Source organism: Schistocerca serialis, chromosome 2 (genome assembly GCF_023864345.2).
Source record: "Schistocerca serialis cubense isolate TAMUIC-IGC-003099 chromosome 2, iqSchSeri2.2, whole genome shotgun sequence".
NCBI lineage: Eukaryota > Metazoa > Arthropoda > Insecta > Orthoptera > Acrididae > Schistocerca > Schistocerca serialis.
This window is the reverse complement of record NC_064639.1, coordinates 135,629,985-135,642,426: the sequence shown is the minus strand read 5'-3', so window position 1 is coordinate 135,642,426 and position 12,442 is coordinate 135,629,985.

Here is a 12,442-nt window from a genome sequence, read left to right as displayed (position 1 = left end):
AGTGTACAGGCAAATACCGTGGAGAATTTCTTCAGGATTTCGTTCAATAAGTGCAAGAGCCTCACAAAAACCTGCAGCAACACGTGTTACAAGAGAGGCGCTATGCAACGCGAACAGCGTTGATCTCAGAATTACAGCAGTATACCTCCTATTATATGTCAAGAGACATCTTATCCCTTCCAGCATACATATCAATTAAGGCGCACGAGAGTAAAACTACAGAATGTCTGTATTAAACAGAAGGTTACCACCAATCTTGCTTCTCCTATGTGTTCTGGGAACATAACAGAAAGGGCGGGCAAAGGAGGGGGATAAATTTGGTACAATATGTGCCGTCTGCCGGCCGCCGTATGGTGACTTGGGAGAGCAAAATGTAGACGAAGGGGTGAGGATTGTATCTGAAATGTTAGTATGCGGTGTGGTAGAGAGAATTTCTGCAGAATCATATCTTTTAATCTTCGTATTTACCAGCTAGAATCAAGTATCGACTTTTCATTCCGCTATTTATTTTTGCTTCTATTTTTCAAGTACTCCACCTTCTCCCCATGTTGTATTTTCCGCTCTTCTGTCCATGTTTCCGACTCCTCGCATTTTCTGCCTTGAAAACCTGTTAAATTTAGTCTTTTTTACTTAAAAAGGTTTATTTCTGTTAGATCCGTTACTTGATGCTGGTTCTTTAGAACCCTTTTCTTATTTCCGTAATCCACTCTACTGTTGACTTCTTTTTCCAGATGTGGTGTCCAAAATACATTAATCTGTACTTTGCCATGACTTATGGTATTTTCTCTATATTTTCGTACATCTCCTCGTCACTTCTAATTATCTAAACATCTGTAGTTTGTACAGAACCACAGTTATTAAACAGAATGCAGAAGCATAGTTGCAGTCAGTTCTACAAAAAAGTGTACATCGTTATCCGCATGGAATAAAAGACACTATTATAAATAAATGTTATTACTAATTACGCAATTAACTAATAGCTAATCCAATCGCCGCCATTATCGATTATAGCTTTACACCTTTTTGGACTGCTTTTCACGAGTATTTCTGCATTTTCTCTTGGTAACGATCTCCATATCGTCCTGATTTTATATCACAGCTGCTTAAAAGCATATATTGGCTTTCCTGTAAGCTTGATCTTAATATACCACCAAAAATTTTCTATTGGATTTATATCCAGAGACACTGCAGGCCAATCAGTCGTCGACATCCCATTGTCTTATTTCCACACTGTACAGAGACGGTTGCGATGTTTCAGATCATTATCCTCTTGATGCACCCAGTTTGCCTCATTCTAATCAAGTAGCTTCTTAACGGACTTCAGAAGGCAGTTCTGATAAATACTGACCATTTATTCAGCGTGTAAACTGGCTGTAAATAAGTGCAAATAGCCACGTCGCGCACGTTACCTCGCTCTCCTGTAAATCACCCACGTTTCCAACCTCTAAATATCGTTTGACCCACTCCGCAACGAATATCTTTGACTTTTAAAGATTTTAGCAGCAGCTCCATATGAAAGCTTTGGTCCCTTTGGATGGTTTACAAGGAGCACTGCTCGTGACGCTTGAGACATTTTGCACTCATTTTAAACAGCAAACGATAAAACAAAATATTCAACTCTCCCATTGCTTATATATACACTGCGCAAAAGCGCACTGATCACAGATTCTAGACCAATACCAGAGGTGTGGCTGCAGACGTCACATTTAAAATAATGTCGTACTCTTTCTTGTGGGACTGACCACAATGGAATCACTTGCGCCATAAACAGCCCTTGTCTAGTATTTATGATGTGAAGTTAGCTGCTACGGTAGGCAGTTTTGCCATAACTGGTCAAAAAATAGATGTCCGTCCGAAATATTTTCTGCTACAGATGTCCACAGCAGGTATGGCCATTGTTCGTGACACTTCACTGCTAAGAACGCAGCCGTACTTCGTGGTAAGCCGATTCCACTGTACTTTGGATTTTGTGTGAGTGATATTCCTTTCACATGCGTTAGATACTTGGGATATTTTACATTACATTATTTCAAATGGCTTCTGGCAACATCCTATTCAAGCACTTACAAAAGGCAGAGACAAAAATTAAAATTAAATTATAGTTACTTTACACATGGAATGTAAACCCTGTCATATTTTTAAAATTAATAATTAAAATTAATTTAAAATTAATTTAAAATTAATAATTAATTAATTAAAATTAATAACTCTCCATATTTTGAACATGTATATAAGGACATTGAACATTGGGTAATTCAAAGTTAAGGTTTCCCATAAATTAGTTAAATTAAAGAACCAATCGAATGATAAATTCAAACTTAAATTATTATTAAAAATCATTTTTACAAAATCTAATGAACTTATAAATATATTTAAAGATTTGACAGTTCACATAAGTAATAAATTTATTTTTTTATGTTAATCGTAATGTTTTCGCACACTACAATGGAACAGCGCAGGGTGTCACCTTCAACTGCACAGTTGTTTCGTTGCTTGTCTTGTACTGTGCACTTAGTCTGTTAATGGTGACAAGCTCCTTCATATTAAGGCCAAAATTAAAAAAAAAAGAAGATTTGGGTATGTGATACGTGTTTTTGGATAGTCCAGTACCAAATTCCATTAACGTTGATGTCCTCATTACGCTCCACTGACCATTCTTTATTGTCTAACTGAAAGCCATCGATATTAATCATATTGCGAGAGAACTATTAAGTCAGATAACACGCAAATAATTTTCTGCAGTAGCCGTATTCCATCTTGCTACAGATTACAGGCCTGATTGGGGCACATTAAGATATCTCCATAGGATAAAAGTAGGGAGTACACCCTAACGTCCAACAATTTCACAGGCAGGGTCACGCTGCTATGGTGTTATCGATTTTAGGGTATTTCATCTATGTCTACCTTGTGCCTGCTGGCAGAGGGGATCAAGTGCGACTCACCAACTGGACCCAATATTTCCTCACAGGCGTCACAGAGGAAACTTGACATTTTCATGCTCCTAGACAGGATAATAACATAGAGTAAGTTACGAAAGGGCAGTCGTTCTTGACTTTTATTTGCTCCAGCTTACGTCCCACGCAATGTCAATGAACTAATTTCCAATAGCAGTTTGATAGTAATTTGGCCTCTCAGTTAGGCAAAGCTTTCCCTTGTAATGAGCTGCTCCATCCTATACCAAAGGACCTGTCGCTGGAATTGTAAGATTACGCTCTTCATGAGCTTCAGTCTTCCTTGTGAGTGGAAACTATAATTCCATAATCGCGTGGCGATTGTTTGAAAACCCCTTTGTTCCCGGGCGGAGGAGGCTAGTCGGTATCTTGCCTGTCCTATGCCCAAACCTTCTAGGGACCTAATTTCTGCTTGCTCTCGGTGCCCACGCCTCCTTTCTTAATTACCTTCCAAGACTATGCGAAACATGATCAAGAGCAGAGTGAAATGGTTCGTAGAACGCAGCAATATCCTTTATACTGCTTCGTTTCCGTAGAAACTTCAGTACGATTGAACTCTTTGCACATTTGTAACATGTGTATTAAAGACGACAACGACAACGTGTAAATTCCATTAAATAGGTCCTCTGTGGCAAACGAAAAATGATGAAACTGTATTTCTCATAGGATATGTTATTAAAAAAAGCTACCAACCACTAATTTAAATGGTTTTTGTGTAAAAATATTCTTGTGCTTTCCATTTCCAGTTTGGAACATTTCTCCAATATCAGATGGCTGTATTACAGGAGGACATGGCAGTCAGATGTTGGTAATTTTACGTGCCATGGTGCCATACAGTGAAAATATTTTAACTGATAAATATCAGAAATGAAATGAAGAGAAGTAGAAGTTGGAAATTACAATTGTATAGCCGAAGTACTTACATTGACTGTGTCCTGATTGCTCTGAAGGCTTACTTTTTTATTATTTTCCTTTTTATTTTTTATGTTACACGAAATATTATTATGGTAAACATATCACAGTGTTTGAACACAATTTCGAAAACAAAGAGTAAAAAGGTGGGACACCATTAGCACTTCTACTTCGAACAATCCAATTTCACATAATCTTAATGCATTCTGTATTAGCTCACGAAGAGGTTACAAAGCAGAGATATACTTAGTTTGCGCCGGCCGGAGTGGCCGTGCGATTCTAGGCGCTACAGTCTGGAACCGCGGGACCGCTACGGTCGCAGGTTCGAATCCTGTCTCGGGCATGGACGTGTGTGATGTCCTTAGGTTAGTTAGGTTTAAGTAGTTCTAAGATCTAGGGGACTGATGACCTCAGAAGTTGAGTCCCATATTGCTCAGAGCCTATACTTTGTTTGCGTTAGGTATGAGAGAAGAGTTGAATTATATCGCATTAACATCGATATGTTTTCGGCAATAACAAATAAATAATGCAGTGTGCAGTAAAGTAACTGAACGTAATGGCCCTTTAAAACTGCGTATTAAATAATTTTTTCTTAGAATAATAGGTCCTATTACGAAATATCACATACATATTTCAACAGAAAAAAGTGAGTCTTACGTTTGTGTTGTTTAATAACTACTGAATTCTACATAATTATCTTTTACAACCTATTAAATGAAACCAATTCTAACTCTGTTAGTCGAGTCTCGCCTCGTTTCTGAAATCAGAATTTTCATTAACCATGTGTCAGATATGATGCATATGTGTCTCTCTATTAAAAATTGTTTAATTTACAAGTCCAGATGCGTCTTCCAGCAATAATCATCAGCCAAAGGTATCGGAACTGGTTCAAATGATTCAAATGGCTCTAAGCACTAAGGGACTTAACATCTGAGGTCATCAATCCCCTACAACTTAGAACTACCTAAACCTAACTAACCTAAGGTAATCACACACATCCATGCCCGCAGCAGGATTCCAACCTGCAACCGTAGCGGTCGCGCGGTTCCAGACTGAAGTGCCTAGAACCGCTCGGCCACACTGGCCGGCTTGTCAGAACTATACTATCTAAGTAACAATAGTATTAGAGACGCTTTGGCAAACGTTATCACTGGTAGGCCCTGTCCCTCGTTTACGACTTCTTAGGGAAAATTCATCAACATTGGGTATTAAAGCGCTAATAACGATTCGAAATATGACAATCGCTGATGTATGTCAATTTACGTAAAGAAGAACGCAGTAAGAGTAATTTGGTGCTATGGAAGACGTACTATTTGTTATATGGGATCTACTGAGTAACTTACGTGGGTTTGAATATCCTCTTCTTTGAGTGTAGTCCCCTTACAGCAAGTTGGCGACCACTATCGACCGTTCTTCTCTAGTCTCAGCTGTTCTAAGCAGTGTGTCAATAGCTATAATGTCGAGCCTCTGTCGAATACTCTGCGATCATGACACTCTTTGACAACAACGTTTTCCTTCCGTCTTCCCGTCAATGGCGACTTGCATGACACTGTACTTATTATAAAAACGATGGACAGAATGCGCTACATTCCTCATCACTGATATAACAGGCTCTTTAGCACGTGATAAAATAAGCTCTTTAGCATGCGACGGTACATCCGCATTTCAAAGACCAGCAGCCTGTTCATTGAGGTAGTCATAGTGCTACAAGATTCTCATCAATACAACGTACAAAGGACTCTACGATCCGCCAGTCTCTAGTAAATGAAGATCGCGACTACATGTCAGATGTTTGAGTTTTTGAAATGTTGGCCGGTACCAGTTATAATCTCCTCATCATGATTCAGTTTTTACCTTAGAATGCATTTTACTGACACTCGCCAGTACATTCCCATCTATGCTGAGAACCGCGTTGACTGTTCTCTTCTCCCTAATTGCCGTATTTTTTTAATTTTTGGTAACCCTTACTAGTGACGTTACTTCTGTTAGAAGAACCTTAGGTTGTTCTATGTTATTAGGGAGAATCAGAGTGTAACGAGTATTGTTTAAGCGTGTATGATTCATCACGATTCCTTTATCGATATCATCCAATAGTTTCAGAAAATAAACTGAAGAGTGTCGGAGATAAAACACATCCTTCCCTGAAATGCACTATATTACTGAAGCTTACAAAGCTTATATTTAAAATATCCTACTTCAATCAACTGTACTTTTGCAGAATCCACTGATGATTGTTGGAAGATGACGATAAGATATGTCACTTGTATCTCAACGTTAAGTTCAACAGCTACTAACGTTCGCCTATACTCTTATACAACTCTGACTGTGCCCTAACCCTGGCTTCCCTCAAAAACTAAGTGCAAGCGAATAAGACATTCTACAAATTTTACAGCTTGTTCTATATATCACATTCGAAACCAATGAACAAATTACTAATAAAATGACAAAAAAGCTCTCCACAAAAATGTACCATTGATTATCATTGTTAGGTCGTATAGCTTGCTATTACTATTGTTATTATCATTATTATATCACTAACCTTGGTTTTGCTTAGCCATTGTCTTTCTTTTCTATTTGTTCTTCTGGTAGCATGAAGTGCTGTAGTTCCTTTACAGTTCTCAGCATTAAGCACTGATTGTCGATCGTATGTTATTATATTGATATTGTATTCAAATGTGACACTCTTTAGCCCTCCACAGGAAACTTATTGATATGTCGAAACGAACTGCAGAAATGTAACTCAAATAACCAAATAAAATACAAAAGCCGTCTTTCGTGGTCAGTTCAATATCCGTCTTTCTGTACAGGGTGCTCCAGGAGGAATTGTCGATATTCAGCAATACGAAAGGACCAATCATTCGAGGGAAAAAATCTAGTAAACTTGGGCTCTTAAGTGCATACCTTAACAGCTATGAGCACTTGTTCGTCCTCGCTATTGTGAAACATGTCTCTTCTGCTGAACAATTGCTCTTCAGTTACACAGTTTAGAGCGATGTTTACTTGACATTTCTGCTTCGAGTGATTGTTCCCGGCGAACGGTCTACCCGACGGGAGGCGCTAGCCACACGACATTTCCATTTTCCTGTCAAATTCTTGAATACTGACCGTTCGTACTGGTATGTTGTCTTTCTGCTGTAAAATATTTATTCTTTTTAATTTTTAAAACAAATCCTTACGTGCTACGTATATGAATATACACTCCTGGAAATTGAAATAAGAACACCGTGAATTCATTGTCCCAGGAAGGGGAAACTTTATTGACACATTCCTGGGGCCAGATACATCACATGATCACACTGACAGAACCACAGGCACATAGACACAGGCAACAGAGCATGCACAATGTCGGCACTAGTACAGTGTATATCCACCTTTCGCAGCAATGCAGGCTGCTATTCTCCCATGGAGACGATCGTAGAGATGCTGGATGTAGTCCTGTGGAACGGCTTGCCATGCCATTTCCACCTGGCGCCTCAGTTGGACCAGCGTTCGTGCTGGACGTGCAGACCGCGTGAGACGACGCTTCATCCAGTCCCAAACATGCTCAATGGGGGACAGATCTGGAGATCTTGCTGGCCAGGGTAGTTGACTTACACCTTCTAGAGCACGTTGGGTGGCACAGGATACATGCGGACGTGCATTGTCCTGTTGGAACAGCAAGTTCCCTTGCCGGTCTAGGAATGGTAGAACGATGGGTTCGATGACGGTTTGGATGTACCGTGCACTATTCAGTGTCCCCTCGACGATCACCAGTGGTGTACGGCCAGTGTGGGAGATCGCTCCCCACACCATGATGCCGGGTGTTGGCCCTGTGTGCCTCGGTCGTATGCAGTCCTGATTGTGGCGCTCACCTGCACGGCGCCAAACACGCATACGACCATCATTGGCACCAAGGCAGAAGCGACTCTCATCGCTGAAGACGACACGTCTCCATTCGTCCCTCCATTCACGCCTGTCGCGACACCACTGGAGGCGGGCTGCACGATGTTGGGGCGTGAGCGGAAGACGGCCTAACGGTGTGCGGGCCCGTAGCCCAGCTTCATGGAGACGGTTGCGAATGGTCCTCGCCGATACCCCAGGAGCAACAGTGTCCCTAATTTGCTGGGAAGTGGCGGTGCGGTCCCCTACGGCACTGCGTAGGATCCTACGGTCTTGGCGTGCATCCGTGCGTCGCTGCGGTCCGGTCCCAGGTCGACGGGCACGTGCACCTTCCGCCGACCACTGGCGACAACATCGATGTACTGTGGAGACCTCACGCCCCACGTGTTGAGCAATTCGGCGGTACGTCCACCCGGCCTCCCGCATGCCCACTATACGCCCTCGCTCAAAGTCCGTCAACTGCACATACGGTTCACGTCCACGCTGTCGCGGCATGCTACCAGTGTTAAAGACTGCGATGGAGCTCCGTATGCCACGGCAAACTGGCTGACACCGGCGGCGGCGGTGCACAAATGCTGCGCAGCTAGCGCCATTCGACGGCCAACACCGCGGTTCCTGGTGTGTCCGCTGTGCCGTGCGTGTGATCATTGCTTGTACAGCCCTCTCGCAGTGTCCGGAGCAAGTATGGTGGGTCTGACACACCGGTGTCAATGTGTTCTTTTTTCCATTTCCAGGAGTGTATTTCGGTCCTCTAGGGTCATTATCAATACTGGAGGAAGCCATTCGGATTAAAGAATGCACCAGCCACATTTCAACGGTCGCTGGTCAGGGTACTGACAGGTCTGAAATCTTGGCAATCTCTGGTGTACCTTTATAATATAATTGTGTCTTCAAGTGATATGGGAGAGCATATCCAGTGACTGAATGAGGCTTTTAAAAGGTTACATGCCCACCACCACACTTTAAACATTGAGGAGTGTCATTTTGCCTTGGAGAAAGCTGGCTTCTTAGGGTATGTAATTAGTGAAAAAGTGGTAAAAACTGATCTTAGATTGTACAAGTAGTACAAGGTTTTTAGTTCCTGATATAATTAGGGAGCTACAATCAGTTTTGGGAATATTAAATTATAATAGTAAATTTGCAAATCGGTTCACAGATGTTGCATGGCACTCATGCAACTATTGAAGAAATGTATGATATTCGAGTATATGGAGTGTCAAGTTGCATTCAGTGTATTGACATGGAATCTGGTGTTGATTTTCCCAAACTGTCAGAAGGAGTTTGTGCTGTCATTTGATACTCCTATTCCGGCATTCGAATACGTTTTATGTCAATTGGTAAATGATGAAGAACATTCTGTGGCGTACAATTTGTAACAGCTTAATAAGGTGGTAATACCTAAGCCAGGCAAAAATTACAGAGATGCATGTGATTTACATAGGGAGGTAGCAGTAACACAGACATAAGACCATATCCTGGTGGCAAGCACCTAAAGCTGCAGACATCAACTGCAAGCTAGACATGATGTAACCACAATGTAGCAGTATAATAGTTCGTTGTGCAAGTCAGATAGGTTGGGACAAGTGTGGCTGTACCAGGTAACCTCAAGGAAGACGTGGTAGCAGAAACACATGACTAATAGTATGGAAGGTAGCGGAATGGTACTGGTTGAATGGGAGGAACGAAGACGTGGAAGAATACAACAAGAACTGCGTACAATGTGCACAGGCGAGCAGACATGAGCCACGTATAAGGAAGTACCATTACAAGCGTTACCATTGGCTAATAAACCACTTCAATTGAAACGCATGGATATCCTAGGTCTATTTAACCGGACTCCTGTGGAAAGTCATTTCTTTTTAATGATTTTTGATATCTTCTCATGGTAAAAAAACTGTTTGCTCATGTTTGGTGTACCTGCGACGGTTATCGTAGATAATGGGAGAAATTTTTTATCAGACTTGACGAAACAACTGTGTCAATTGCGAGGGGTTCAAAAATAAAGAACTAGTCTTCTGCACCTGCAAACTAATGGTAGAACTGCGCTTGTGGTAGAATGTTGAGTTATTATGTAAACTCTCACTATAATTATTGTCATCTGTCATGGCAGCTTAGAACTCGAAGGTTCACTCTAGTACTGGACTATCCGTATGAAGTGATTTATGGGAGCAAGAAGACTTCGCCATTTGATATGACCAGTTCGGAACTTGATATAGACTGAGTTCGCAATTTCGTCAAGATACTAAGAGAATTTCTTAGGTGAATGTAGGCAGCAAATACCAAAGTCCTTGAACAGCAAGAGGTAATGGTGAAATCCGCCAGGGAATTACCACAGCATAGGGTAGTACAATCGGTAATAATATCAAGTCCTTATATCCCAGAAGGTGAAAAAGAATCTTGTGATGAGGTACCAGGGACCTTAACAAGCGATAGAGACAACATTGCCAGTCAACAGCTGGCCGTTGTGGCCGAGCGCTTCTAGGGGCTTAAGTCCGGAACCGCGCTGCTGCTACGGTCGCAGGTTCGAATCCCGCCGCGGGCATGGGTGTATCTGATGTCATAAGGTTAGTTAGGTTTAAGTGGTTCTAAGTCTAGGGGATTGATGACCTCAGATGTTAAGTCCCATAGTGCTCAGAGCCATTTTTGAACCAGTCAACACCAAACTTCATTTCCCAACAATAAGAGCGGTAGGTCACATTGGACGCCTAGGACCAAGGCGCTCCAGATTAATTGCCGCATGTATGATCACACAGTCCATGGAACAGATCTCTTCTTGTTAAGTATCACAGTATCTCTTCTTGTTAAGAGTAAGACGTTACAATTGTTCGGTGTACTGTCAAACAGAAACTAGAACTTCCTTGTGTTTTCTTGGTAAGACTGCTTCAGGTTCCATGCTTCTCAATGTATCGTAAACTTCAGCCTCCTATTTTCTTCTGTGCTGGCTCCTGAAAAACCTCCAGGCTTGTAAATCTTGGTTCTTCCTTTTCGTCGCTCTTAACTCTTAAACTCCTGCATTTGTCTATGTTTCGAATTACAGAACCTGATTTCTTCCCCAAATTGTCATTGCACCAATGACGAAGAAATTGTTTTCTAGACAATTATATTTCTTCTTATCTCTGCATGTTAAAACTGCATCCTCCGTCTCAATGCAATATCCGTCTGATATTTTTGAACTCCACTAGTTTCAAGCAACAACAAAAAATTGCTTATCTATGCCCCAAAATTAATCAATTTTTCAGTTATTAACTCCGTACCCGTCCGTCTATAGGTTTCCGAACTCCCACCAAGATTAGCTTCTTCTACTTGTTGCCTCCATATTACAGAAAAAGTATCACAAAACAAACTCCTTCTGCTATACGGAAGCGCAAGAATACGTAGATTTCAAATAGAATTACATTTGCGGTATAATACAACAAATCTACAAAGTATTGTTTCATACTTCATTTACGTTAAGACATAACGTGAAACATTATATCAAAATTAATGTCTAATTACAAAAGTAATTAATATTTCTGGACTAAACATTAGGATGATGTAGTGGTGTTTCATTATAAAAGATGGGATGAAAATGTGCGTATTATAGTGAGGAGCTGGATGCTAGGGCCTGGATCTAAATCGACGATCTAACTCTTACCAAACGTGTTCCATCGCATTCAAGTCGGGCTCTAGGCAGACCAGTTCATCTCAGGCCTCATAGCCGCTGCTTTATGATAGGGTGCATTGTCATGCTGATAGAACACTCATCACCTACAAGTTGTTCCTCTACTGTACGTAGTAAACAATAGTGTATGCTATAACCAGAACCTTTCGGATTAAGCGTTAAGTCCAATAAGAGGACCACCCCCTAAAGACGAAAAACATTCATATACCGCACCATCAACCCTGTATTTCACTGCTGGCACTACACATAGTGGCAAATAATGTTCGCCAGGTATTCGTCAAACCCTAACCCTTCCCTCGGATCACCACAGGGTACGGCATGACTCGTCACTGCCAAATCACTCGCGTTGAGTCATCCACTGTCGAGTGGCGCTGCTGTTTACACCACCTCAAACGTCGCTTACACTGACACGGGAAACCTTTGACCTCCGAAAGCTCGGAACTCCACGAAAGCATGCTAACACCAACACTCGATTATAAAACCAGAAGTGGTCTGCGTCATTTCTATGCGAAACTCCGCACTTGTCTGCGAGGGCCATCAGACGGCGGCATGTTGCAACTGTAATAACAAGTGCTCGAGTTGCGTGAATGGTATAGCGGCAGTACGGATGTGTATTATGAAGTGTTCACATGCGGGTTACTGTGAAAAGTGTGTACAGTGATATTATGAAGAGAATTAATCCTACGAATGTGCTCCAAATATTAGGGACATAGCTGAGAGTGGCTGAATATGGAAATGAAATCGGCGTCGAGGAAAGGCTGTTTGCGGATATATTATACACTGAAGAGCCAAAGAAACTGGTACACCTTCCTAATATCGTGTAGGGCCCCGCGAACACACAGACGTGCCGCAACACGACGTGACATGGACTCGACTAATGGCTGCAATAGTGCTGGAGGGAACTGACACCGTGAATCCTGCAGGCCTGTCCACAAATCCGTAAGAGTACGAGGAGGTGGAGGTCAATTCTGAACAGCACGTTGCAACGCATCCCAGAAAAGCTGAATAATATTCATATCTGGGTAGTTTGGTGTCCATC